The following is an 11,908-nucleotide window of genomic DNA, read 5'->3' as shown; positions in this document are numbered from 1 at the left end:
TATGCAAGGGTTTCACCGTTGTCAGTGGCTACCTCCCATCCTCTCAGTGGAAATGTTCAACGCACCCTGTCACGGCACGGCTATCCATCTGTCGGTTCTCAATCAGGCCGGAATAGAATCCAGTGATTCTTTTGCGTCTGTCACTAACGCCCCGCCCTCAGGAGTTTGAAGCTCGTCACAGTCATTCAGTCATTGAATCCTACTCAGAATACCACATACAAGGTTTAGACCTTCCGGATTCTCTTGAATGCCGCCATCAGTTCAAGCTTATACCACGAAGATTCCAGTTAAAGAATCCAAGAGATATCCACCCCTTAGAACGGAGGTGGTTGTCAGGCACGCGTTCATAGGTGAGAATGATGATGAGTGTCACGGATCATCACATTCATCAAGTTGATGAACAAGTGATATCTTAGAACAAGAACAAGCGGAATTGAATAAAAGAACAATAGTAATTGCATTAATACTCGAGGTATAGTAGAGCTCCACACCTTAATCTATGGTGTGTAGAAACTCCACCGTTGAAAATACATAAGAACAAGGTCTAGGCATGGCCAAATGGCCAGCCTCCCAAAGTGATTCCTTGTGCCAGTTCCGGCGTTTAACGCTGGGAATTCTGAAGGTGACTTTGAACGCCGGTTTGGGCCATCAAATCTTGGGCGAAGTATGGACTATCATATATTGCTGGAAAGCCCAGGATGTCTACTTTCCAACGCCGTTGAGAGCGCGCCAATTGGGCTTCTGTAGCTCCAGAAAATTTACTTCGAGTGCAGGGAGGTCAGAATCCAACAGCATCTGCAGTCCTTTTTAGTCTCTGAATAAGATTTTTGCTCAGGTCCCTCAATTTCAGCCAGAAAATACCTGAAATCACAGAAAAACACACAAACTCATAGTAAAGTCCAGAAAAGTGAATTTTAACTAAAAACTAATAAAAATATACTAAAAACTAACTAGATCATACTAAAAACATACTAAAAACAATGCCAAAAAGCGTACAAATTATCCGCTCATCAGTACCCACTAGCATGGCCAACAAATTTCCTGGTGTAAATGCATGATGGAAATGATATGACATTTGGGATATCATCAAGAATGGCTGGCCTTTTTTTAACCCCTTTGTCTGTGCATTTATGTAAAAATTTCAATGAAATTTTGATAATTAACTTGGTACTGTTGTCTTTGTTCTTGATACATTGTAAAAATCAAACATCATGTTTGGTTCTATTGCTTATATCAAATACTTGTGATTTTGAAAAACTATGAACGTTTGGATAAAAGTTAGATGAAAATTAGATGAAAAATTGTATTTATTTTGTATGAAAACAGGTTTATTTTGCAATAGAAAAATCTAAAAAAATTTTGTTTTACCTTACTGACGGATTTACAGACGGATTTTCCATATATATTAAGAGTTTAGAAAGCTTTTCCAAGGCTCCAATTACTGATGAAAAATCCGTCGAAAAATGACACTACATACTGACAGAAAATTTGTCGAAAAATCAAACGGTTTAAGCGAAATGGAGGTGACGATTACCAAGGGAGGATCTGTTGGTAACAGAAAAAATCTGTCGGTAAATTACCGACAGAAAATTTGTTGAAAAATTTGACGGTTTTTTAGTGAAAGGGGAGACCATTACCGAGGGAAATTCTTTCGATAACGGAGAAAAATCTATTGGTAAATTACCGACAGAAAAAAATTCGTCAATAAGTAATTTCTAACGAGACTTTTACAGAGGGACAAAATCCGCCAGTAACCAAAAATCCGTCCGTAATGAAGACCAAATCTGTCTGTAAATTCATCTGTAATAAACAAATTTTTAGTTGTGATGTTTAATTAAGAGTTTATCAGTATGAGCAGTTAAATCGTCTATGATAATATGCAAATCTTCTTTAGATGAGCCAAAGTAATCTATCTCCTCAAGTTGGTCATGTCCAGCTATGAAACACATTTGAGCTTCATGTTTGGATTCATCTTCATCATCCAAATTGTTTTCGAGGTCTTCCGATAAAGCCATTAGCACCTTTTTCTTTTCTCTCTGTCTTATCCTTTTTCTTGAGTTTAGGACAATCAAATTTGTAGTGGCCAGCCTCCTTGTAACAATGACAAATGACTTTACTGAGTTCCTTCTTGTATTTCTTTGAGCTTGAGCTTCTACTCTTGCCTTTGCTCTTCTTCAAGTTTCCCATTCTCCTAGCCAAAAAACAAGTTTGTCATCGGACAAACTATCATTAAAACTTCTGTCAATGATTCAATTTTGGATTTTAAAGGAACTCCTTTCTTTTTTTGGTTTACGAGTGTGGTTTTATAAGCTAGCAATTTCCCACTCAACTTATTATAGGTCATTTTGTTAAAATTATTACTTTCGTCTATGACTGTACATTTTGTTTTACATTCTTTTGTCAGACTCCTTAGTATTTTCCTCACAAAACCGGTTCAGTATGAGTCATTTTCATAGTATCCAAGCTGTTTATCATAATTGAGAATCTCTCAAATATTTCATCGACGCGTTCTACTTCCTTCATAGAGAATATTTCATACTCCTTTCTAAGCATATATTCTTGTCTCCTTTACTTGTTTTATGCCTTCATGGGTGATTTGGAGTTTATCCCAAATCTTTTTTGCTATTTTGCATCTTAACACCTTTTGAAATTCCTCAAAGCTAATGGCACAGTGCATCATGTTGATAGTCTTGGCATTGAGCTCGACTTTTTTCTTATCTTCTTCATTCCACTCAATTTCTTCCTTTGGAACTACTTTATCTTCAGCATTGGTCTCTATTGGATCATCTAGACCATTCACGATTATTTTTCAGATATTGTAGTCCATGAACTGTACGTGTATGACCCCACATTTTTTTAAATTAAATAGTAAGTTATTTATAATTTATTATATTTGTTAATAATTTTATTTAAAGAGAATTATTTTTTCTAAAAGTAATTAAATTAATTTTTTATGATACTTTGAGTTTAAAATCCATTAGGATTTATAAAATTTTCTAAAATAATTAAGTATTTTCATATTAGGGATTTAAAGTTATAATAATTGAAAATAATGAGAATTTCATACAATTTAAATTGAATAATTAAAAGTTTTGATTAATTTAATGAATTAAAAGAAAATTTATTTATTTATCTCTAATTTTAAATTAAAGTACTTAATTAAAAATAATTTATAAGTTAAAAAAAGAAATAGTATTCTTAAATTTAATTATATTGAAATAAATTTGATTTTTAATTAATACTCTATTCAAACCTTATTTTCCAAATCAAAATCCTAATTTTGAGAGAAAGGGGATCGAGGGAGAAGAAGAGGAAGGAGGGGGAGCTGCTGCCATACTGTCGCGTCCAGCTTGTCGTCGTACCGTCACCGTACCATGTCACCGTCGAGAGCAGAACCGTGAGAGAGGGATGCGAGCCCATGGCCTGGAGAGGAGCCCATTGCTGCGATGCTGGAGACGCAAGTCAGGGCCAAGAAGGGGGAGACGTCGCCGAGATGCCGTCGTTGTTCCTTCGTCGCCGCCATTGATGGAGGATGCCACTGAGGAGAGGAGCCTGATGCCGTTGCCAAAGCACTCTCATCGTCACCGAGCTGTAACCGCCATCGAAGAGCTCGCAAAGAAGGACAAACGCGGTGGTGGTGGACTGTTTTTTTCCACCCCTACTACTGTCACTGTTGAGCCGATACCGGAGCTGTCAAGAGTCACCGCCACTGCCGTTGGGTCTAACTGGAAGAGAAGAGGTGATGGTGGTGGATGTTGGTGTTTTTGCGTGTGAGAAGGAAGGTCTGGTACACTGTTTCAAAGCCGCTACGTCACCCTAAGAGCTTCTTGCCGCCGTTCTGTTCGCCAAATGTCATCACTGGAGCTGTAGCCACTCCGTTTGTTGGATTCTTCTTTAAATACAGTAGGTTGTCTTACTCCAAAATTCTTATAGTCGTTGTTCTGTTGTATATTCCTGAGATTTTTGTGACATTAGTATCTCAAAATTGAGTTACTGTCGTTGTTTGGTGCTTCTATGGCTGCCGCTATTACAGGAAATGGTCAGATTTGATGCTGCTAATTTTGGAGCAAGAGAAAGGTTTTTAGACGCGTTTGGCTTTGTGGGTTTCGACTAACTGAGGTAGGAATTTTTCTTAAAATTTATTTTTTATTACGAAATTGTTATAACTAGATTTGATATGAAAAATATATTTCTGTGATTATGTGAGTCTTATGAATATGATTATTTGCTTGATGGAATTATTGGTTGTCTGAGTAGTGTATGGTTGTTAATAAAAATAAATTTGGAAATTTAATTCGATTGAGTATTATGAAAAGTGATTTTCTTGGTTTTGGAGTTGAATTGATATTGAAAAATAAATTTATACTAAAAATGGTTGAAATTAGAAGTGGTTTGGGATTAAATGATTTAATATTTAATATTTGAATTGGTTTGATTATGAAATGATTTGACACTGAAAAAGGTTGAGAAGAGTTTGATAAATGGTTTGGTTGGGACCCTTGAAAGGTGGCAGTAGTCTGAGTTTTAGAGGGGATGCTATCAAAATTTTTATAAAAATTGGAGGCTTTGTTTGAAATGGTTATTTAGAATGATTTTGATTTAAGGGTTATATGATTTGATTTTGAGTTATTGAGAAAATGATTATGTTTTGAGTTTGATTTATTTAGAAAATAATGAATTATGTTTTGAGTTTGGATTTTTGATGAGCGAAATGGGAGGTGTGATGAGGAAGAGTGTGATAATAAGGAATGATGATGATTGAATTTGAATGAAGGATTATGAGGATTGATTTTAAAGTATGATTTTTTAATGAATTGAATGATATTGAGAATTGATTTAAAAATAAAATTTGAATCCGATTGAGATATATCTAACCGGGTGATGCGTGAGCATCTTTTCTATCTTTTTCTAGTGAATTTGTATCTAATTTGTTGAGTTTAATCAAGAATTAATTATATTTTAGCCACTATGGATGCTATTTTGGGTTTTGTGCAATACTGTTTATTTTAGGTAGCATTCGACTGGATTTGATGGAGTTTCTGTAGCTCAAGAATTAAAGGAGATAGCAGTGAAGAGCGATGCGTACGCGTGACTGACGCGTACGCGTGATTTGGTGCTTTCCATGGCAACGTGTGCGCGTGACTGACGCGTACGCGTGATTTGAAGATTTGCACAGTGACGCGTGCGCGTGACCGACGCGTCCGCGTGACTTGCGAAAAAGACCATCGACGCGTACGCGTGACTGACGCGTACGCGTGACATGCGCCACGTGCGAAAAACGCAGAAACCGCTGGGGGGTAATTTTTGGGCCCCATTTTAGCACCCAATTTAGGCGCGGATCCAGTGAGGCCAAGTGGTCCGCACGTTACAAGACGCGGAGTAGTTAATTAATTCTGATTTAAATTCAAATTTGAATTTGAAAATAGGAAAAGATATTATCTTAATTTTAGATATTAGATTTTAAATTAATTAGGATTAGTTATAAAAAGGGGAGACTTCTCTTCTATTGAGAGGAGGTTCCATCAGGGGGATTCCATTAGGGAATTCTATACAAATTTACATTCCACATTCTATGAGCAACTAATCCTCCATTGTTAAGGTTTGGAGCTCTATCTATTTGTATGGATTGATTTTATTACTTTTTCTATCTTAACTTATGTATGGATTTATAATTTAAGAATTATTTTTCGCTGTTTATTTTATGAATTTAGGTGGAACGGAAGTATGACCCTCTTTCTATTTGAGTTCCTGTAAAACTTGGAAAAGCTCTTTATTTGAACAACAACTTGAAAACATATTATCCTAAATTTTAATTATCTGGATTTAATGGGATACGTGACATATAATCCTTTTATTTTTGGGTAATTAGAGTTTTTGTGGCATATAAACTGGAATTTGATCATGTAGCTTCTAATTGGAATTAATTGACTAAGGAATTGGCAGTTAATGAATTTTAGAAGAGACTAGAAAGGTCTAAGGAATTAGGGTCTAGTCACATATAGTTTGCCATAAATTAAATCCTACATGATTAAAATAGTTAGTAAGAAAAGTTAATCCGAAAAAATAGATAACTCTGAAACCTTAACTATCTTCTCCATATTTTATTCCCAATCTATTCACCTATTCACATGTCTCTTCAAACTCTTCTTTACTCTTTAATGCTTTTTGAACATCTAAACACTATTTTCTGCTTGCCTAACTAAGCCAATCAATCAATCATTGTTGCTTGATCTATTAATCCTCGTGGGATTGACCCTTACTCACGTAAGGTATTACTTGGTACGACCCGGTGCACTTGCCGGTAAGTTGTGGGTTATAAACACCGCACCAAGTTTTTGGCGCCGTTGCCGGGGATTGATAGTGATTAACAACTATTAGTTGTTTGATTGCTTAGATTAGGCATTTTAGTTTTAATTTTATTTAATTTTTGTTTTAGTATTATTTTCAAAAAATAAAAAAAATAAAAATATTTTTATTTGTTTTATTTAAAATTTTTTTCCTTTTAATTTTTGAAATTAAGTTTGGTGTCCTTGTAGTAATTTTTGTTAAAAAAATATTTTTTTAAAAATCATAGTATCTTTCTTTGTTTAATTTTTGAATTTATAATTCACTTCTTTTCATTTATTTTCGAATTTTTATTTATTTTTATTATTCTTTATTTGATTCCTTTAGAAAAAAAATTATGTTCTGTCTTCTTTGCTTTCCTGTTTACCACATGGTGCATTTAATTATGTTTGGTGTTTTGTGCTAAGGAAAAATAATGGAGAGAGATCACATGGGTTACTACTCAACCCCGAGTAGTGATTCATATTATGGTGGATGGAGGAACTATCCAAATTTTGGTTGGCAAAGTCAAAACTAAAGAAACTTCAATGCTCCATGTTCCAACTATCAAGAGCCACCACCTCCATATTCATATCAAGAACCACCATCTCAATATTCATATCAAGAACCATCAACTTTCTATCCATACCAAGAGCCACCATCTCCCTATTCATACCAAGAACCATCATATCATTCTTATTCATATCAAGAGCCACCATCTCGTTATCCATCTCAAATACCATCAGATCTTGAGCTTCTCATGAAAGAATTCCTACATGATATAAAGACAAGTGTCAAAAATGTAGAGAAATATGTGCAGTCGCTAATCAAGAAGCAGGAAGAGGAACAAGCAAATTCCTTCCTAAGAGATACAATGCAAGATCCTACGGAAGAAAGTGTGGAAATCAATCAAAGGAGTTTATACTCCAGTGAATTAGAAAACTTTCCACCCTCACATATGGAAGAAGAAGAAGATGTACAACCTCCCATGCCTTTGGTAAGTAATAAAGAAGAGATTGAATTAGAAGAAAGCTACCAAGAGGAAGAGGTTGAAATTAAGGAAGCTTGCAAAGAGGTAGAGGAATTCAAAGAAGAAGACAAGGGAGTGGAGCTTGCAAGACCTCTTCCAAATCCATCACCATCGAATACAATATTCAAGTGGGTAAGATTCCTACCCTTAACCTTTACTTTCCCACTTGAATATGGGCTACTGGAGACAGATGGTCAACTTAGAGCTCTTTGTGGCATTAAGAGTAAAAGGACGATGGTTAGTGGCAAAAGTTGGCAAGCAAGGTTGATGAGCGGAAAATTTAACGCTTTTTGGCACTATTTTTAGTATGCTTTTAGTACATTTTAGTTAGTTTTTATTATTTTTTTTAGTTTTTAATTAAAATTCACTTTTCTGGACTTTACTATGAGTTTGTGTGTTTTTCTGTGATTTCAGGTATTTTCTGGCTGAAATTGAGGGACCTGAGCAAAAATCTGATTCAGAGGCTGAAAAAGGACAGCAGATGCTGTTGGATTCTGACCTCCCTGCACTCGAAGTGGATTTTATGGAGCTACAGAAGCCCAATTGGCAAGCTCTCAATTTCGTTGGAAAGTAGACATCCTGGCTTTTCAGCAATATATAATAGTCCATACTTTGCCCAAGAATTGATGGCCCAAACCGGCGTTCCAAATCAGCTTCAGAATTCCCGGTGTTTAACGCCGGAACTGGCACAAAAGTTGGAGTTAAACGCCCAAACTGGCACAAAAGCTGGCGTTTAACTCCAGGAAAAGTCTCTACACATGAAAGCTTCAATGCTCAGCCCAAGAACACACCAAGTGGAACCCAGAAGTGGATTTTTACGTCATTTACTCATTCTTGTAAACCCTAGGTCACTAGTTCACTATAAATAGGACTTTTTGCTATTGTATCTTCATCTCATGACACGTTACATATTTCATATTGTATCTTCTACGACATGAGTCTCTAAACCCCATGGTTGAGGGTGAGGAGCTCTGCTGTGTCTTGATGGATTAATGCAATTACTATTATTTTTCATTCAATCACGCTTGCTTCTATTCTAAGATACCACTTGTTCTTCAACCTGATGAATGTGATGATCCAGGATTCCTTAAGCAGAATCTTCGTGGTATAAGCTAGAACCCATTGGCGGCCATTCTTGAGAATCCGGAAAGTCTAAACCTTGTCTGTGGTATTCCGAGTAGGATTCGAGGATTGAATGACTGTGACGAGCTTCAAACTCGCGAGTGTTGGGCGTTAGTGACAAACGCAAAAGAATCACTGGATTCTATTCCGACATGATCGAGAACCGACAGATGATTAGCCGTGCGGTGACAGCGTGCATTGAACATTTTCACTGAGAGGAAGGGAGGTAGCCATTGACAACGGTGAAACCCAACATACAACTTGCCATGGAAGGAGCCTTGCGTGCATGAAGAAGAAGACAGTAGGAAAGTAGAGATTCAAAAGATATAGCATCTCCAAAACCTCAACATGTTCTCCATTACTGTAAAACAAGTATTTATTTCATGTTCTTTTACTTTTTACAATTAAATATGAGAATTATTGATATCCTGACTAAGAGTTACAAGATAGCCATAGCTTGCTTCAAGCCGACAATCTCCGTGGGATCGACCCTTACTCACGAAAGGTATTACTGGGACAACCCAGTGCACTTGCTGGTTAGTTGTGCGGAATTGCAAAAGTGTGATTGTGATTTCGTGCACCAAATTTTTGGCGCCGTTGCTGGGGATTGTTCGAGTTTGGACAACTGACAGTTTATTTTGTTGCTTAGATTAGGAATATTTTATTTTTGTGGTTTAGAGTCTTTTATTTGAGTTTAGTTTTATATTTTAAGTTTGGTGTCTTCTTTGTGTTTTGCTTTAAATTTTCGAAATTTTGTGTTTGATTTTCTAAAAATTTTAAGTTTGGTGTCTTTTGTGCTTTTGTTTACTTAAAATTTTTTTAAAAAAAAATTAAAAAAAAATATTTTTCTTGGTGTTCATCTTGAACTTCAAAGTGTTCTTGGTGTTCATCTTGACATTCAAAGTTTTCTTGTTTGTTCTCTTTGTTTTGATCTAAAATTTCTAAGTTTAGTGTCATTTTGTTGTTTTTCTTTTTCCTCATTAAAATTCAAAAATAAAAAATATCCTTTCCTTGTTTTACTCATAATTTTCGAAAGTTTGCATTAATTTTCAAAATCATATCTTTTTTTTAGTCAAGTCAAAATTCTAATTTCAAAAATTGATTTTTTTTCAAATCTTTTTCAAAAATAATTTTCAATCATATCTTTTTAATTGCTAATTCCAAAATCTTTTTAATTAATTAATTAATTTAGTTTTTAATTTGCTTTGATTTTATTCTCTTTTGGTTTTTGAATTTTTATTTTATTTTCCAATTATTTTATTTTATTATTTTCGGTAACTTTTAATTAAAATAAAAAATATATAATAATAAAATAAAATAATATCCACATCATCTCCCGTTCTCCATCATGGACCTAAGTGGAATTGAGCAGTCCAGAAGGACTCTGGGGTCATATGCTAACCCCATTACAGCTGTATATGGGAGTAACATCTGTATACCTCCCATTAAAGCAAGCAGCTTTGAGCTAAATCCTCAACTCATTATCATGGTGCAGCAAAATTGTCAGTATTTTGGTCTTCCACAGGAAGAACCTACTGAGTTTCTGACACAGTTCTTACAAATTGCTGACACAGTACGTGATAAAGAAGTGGAGCAGGATGTCTACAGATTGTTACTATTTCCATTTGCTGTAAAAGATCAAGCTAAGAGGTGATTGAATAACCAACCCACAACAAGCATAAAAACATGGAGACAGTTATCAGACAAATTCTTGAATCAATTTTACCCTCCAAAAAGGATGACACAGCTAAGGCTGGACATCCAAGGCTTTAAACAAGAGGATAATGAATCCCTTTATAATGCCTGGGAGAGGTATAGAGGTATGCTAAGGAAATGCTCCTCTGAAATATTTTCAGAGTGGGTACAGTTAGACATCTTCTACTATGGACTTATAGAAAAAGCTCAGATGTCTTTAGACCACTCAGCTAGTGGATCTATACACATGAGGAAGATGATTGAAAAGGCTCAAGAGCTCATAGATACGGTTGCTAGAAATCAACATCTATACTCAAGCAGTGAGTCCTCTATAAAAGAAAAAGCTATGGCAGTAACTACTGATCCTAATCCTCAAGAACAGATTGTTGAACTTAATCAACAATTACTCCTGATGACAAAACAATTAGCAGAGTTTAAAGAGATGCTCCAAGAAACTAAAAATGCTAACCAGAATATGGAAGCACAATTGAATCAGACAAGACAGCAGCTATCTAAACAGATAACAGAAGAATGCCAAGCTGTTAAATTAAGGAGTGTGAAGACATTGAATGTATCAACTCAAAGCAGCAGAAAGCCAAGAAAGGAACAACTGACAGAGGATTCCCTCTGAGGACAGTAAGAGCTCAGAGAGGAATACTTCTGGTGTTCAAACGCTAGAAAAGGGGGAAAAGTTGGCGTTAAACGCCCATTCCTTGCCTAGTTCTGGTGTTCAAACGCCAGAAAAGGGTGGAAAGCTGGCGTTAAACGCCTATCCTGCACCCAGTCCTGGCGTTCAAACGCCAATGAGGAATCAGACACCTGAGAGTGCTGATAGTAACCCCTCTAAGAAGGCTTCTCCAACCACCTTTGTAGGGAATAAACCTGCAGCAACTAAGGTTGAAGAATATAAAGCCAAGATGCCTTATCCTCAGAAACTCCGCCAAGCGGAACATGATAAACAATTTGCCCGCTTTGCAGACTATCTCAGGACTCTTGAAATAAAGATTCCGTTTGTAGAGGCACTTGAGCAAATACCCTCTTATGCTAAGTTCATGAAAGAGATCTTAAGTCATAAGAAGGATTGGAGAGAAACTGAAAAGGTGTTTCTCACTGAAGAATGCAGTGCAGTCATTCTGAAAAGTTTACCAGAGAAGCTTCAAGATCCAGGAAGATTTATGATACCATGCACATTAGAAGGTGCTTGCACCAAGATAGCCCTATGTGACCTTGGAGCAAGTATCAACCTGATACCTGCAACCACTATCAGAAAGCTTGGGTTGACTAAAGAAGTCAAAGCAACCCGGATATGTCTCCAACTTGCCATCAAACCAACCAGGATATGTCTTCAACTTGCTGATGGCTCCATTAAATACCCATCAGGAGTGATTGAAGACATGATTGTCAAGGTTGGGCCATTCGTCTTTCCTACTGACTTTGTGGTGCTGGAAATGGAGGAGCACAAGAGTGCAACTCTCATTATAGGAAGACCTTTCCTAGCAACTGGACGAACCCTCATTGACGTCCAAAAAGGGGAATTACCCCTGAGAGTCAATGAGGATGAGTTTAAGTTGAATGCTGTCAAAGCTATGCAGCATCCAGACACATCAAATGACTGCATGAGCGCTGATATTATTGACTATTTGGTGGAAGAGATCAATATGACTGAGAGTCTCGAATCAGAGCTAGAGGACATCTTTAAAGATGTTCAGCCTGATCAGGAGGAACCAGAGGAAATAA

This window comes from Arachis duranensis, chromosome 2 (assembly GCF_000817695.3).
Source record: "Arachis duranensis cultivar V14167 chromosome 2, aradu.V14167.gnm2.J7QH, whole genome shotgun sequence".
In the NCBI taxonomy this organism is placed as follows: Eukaryota; Viridiplantae; Streptophyta; class Magnoliopsida; order Fabales; family Fabaceae; genus Arachis; species Arachis duranensis.
Note: the sequence above shows the minus strand (reverse complement) of the source record.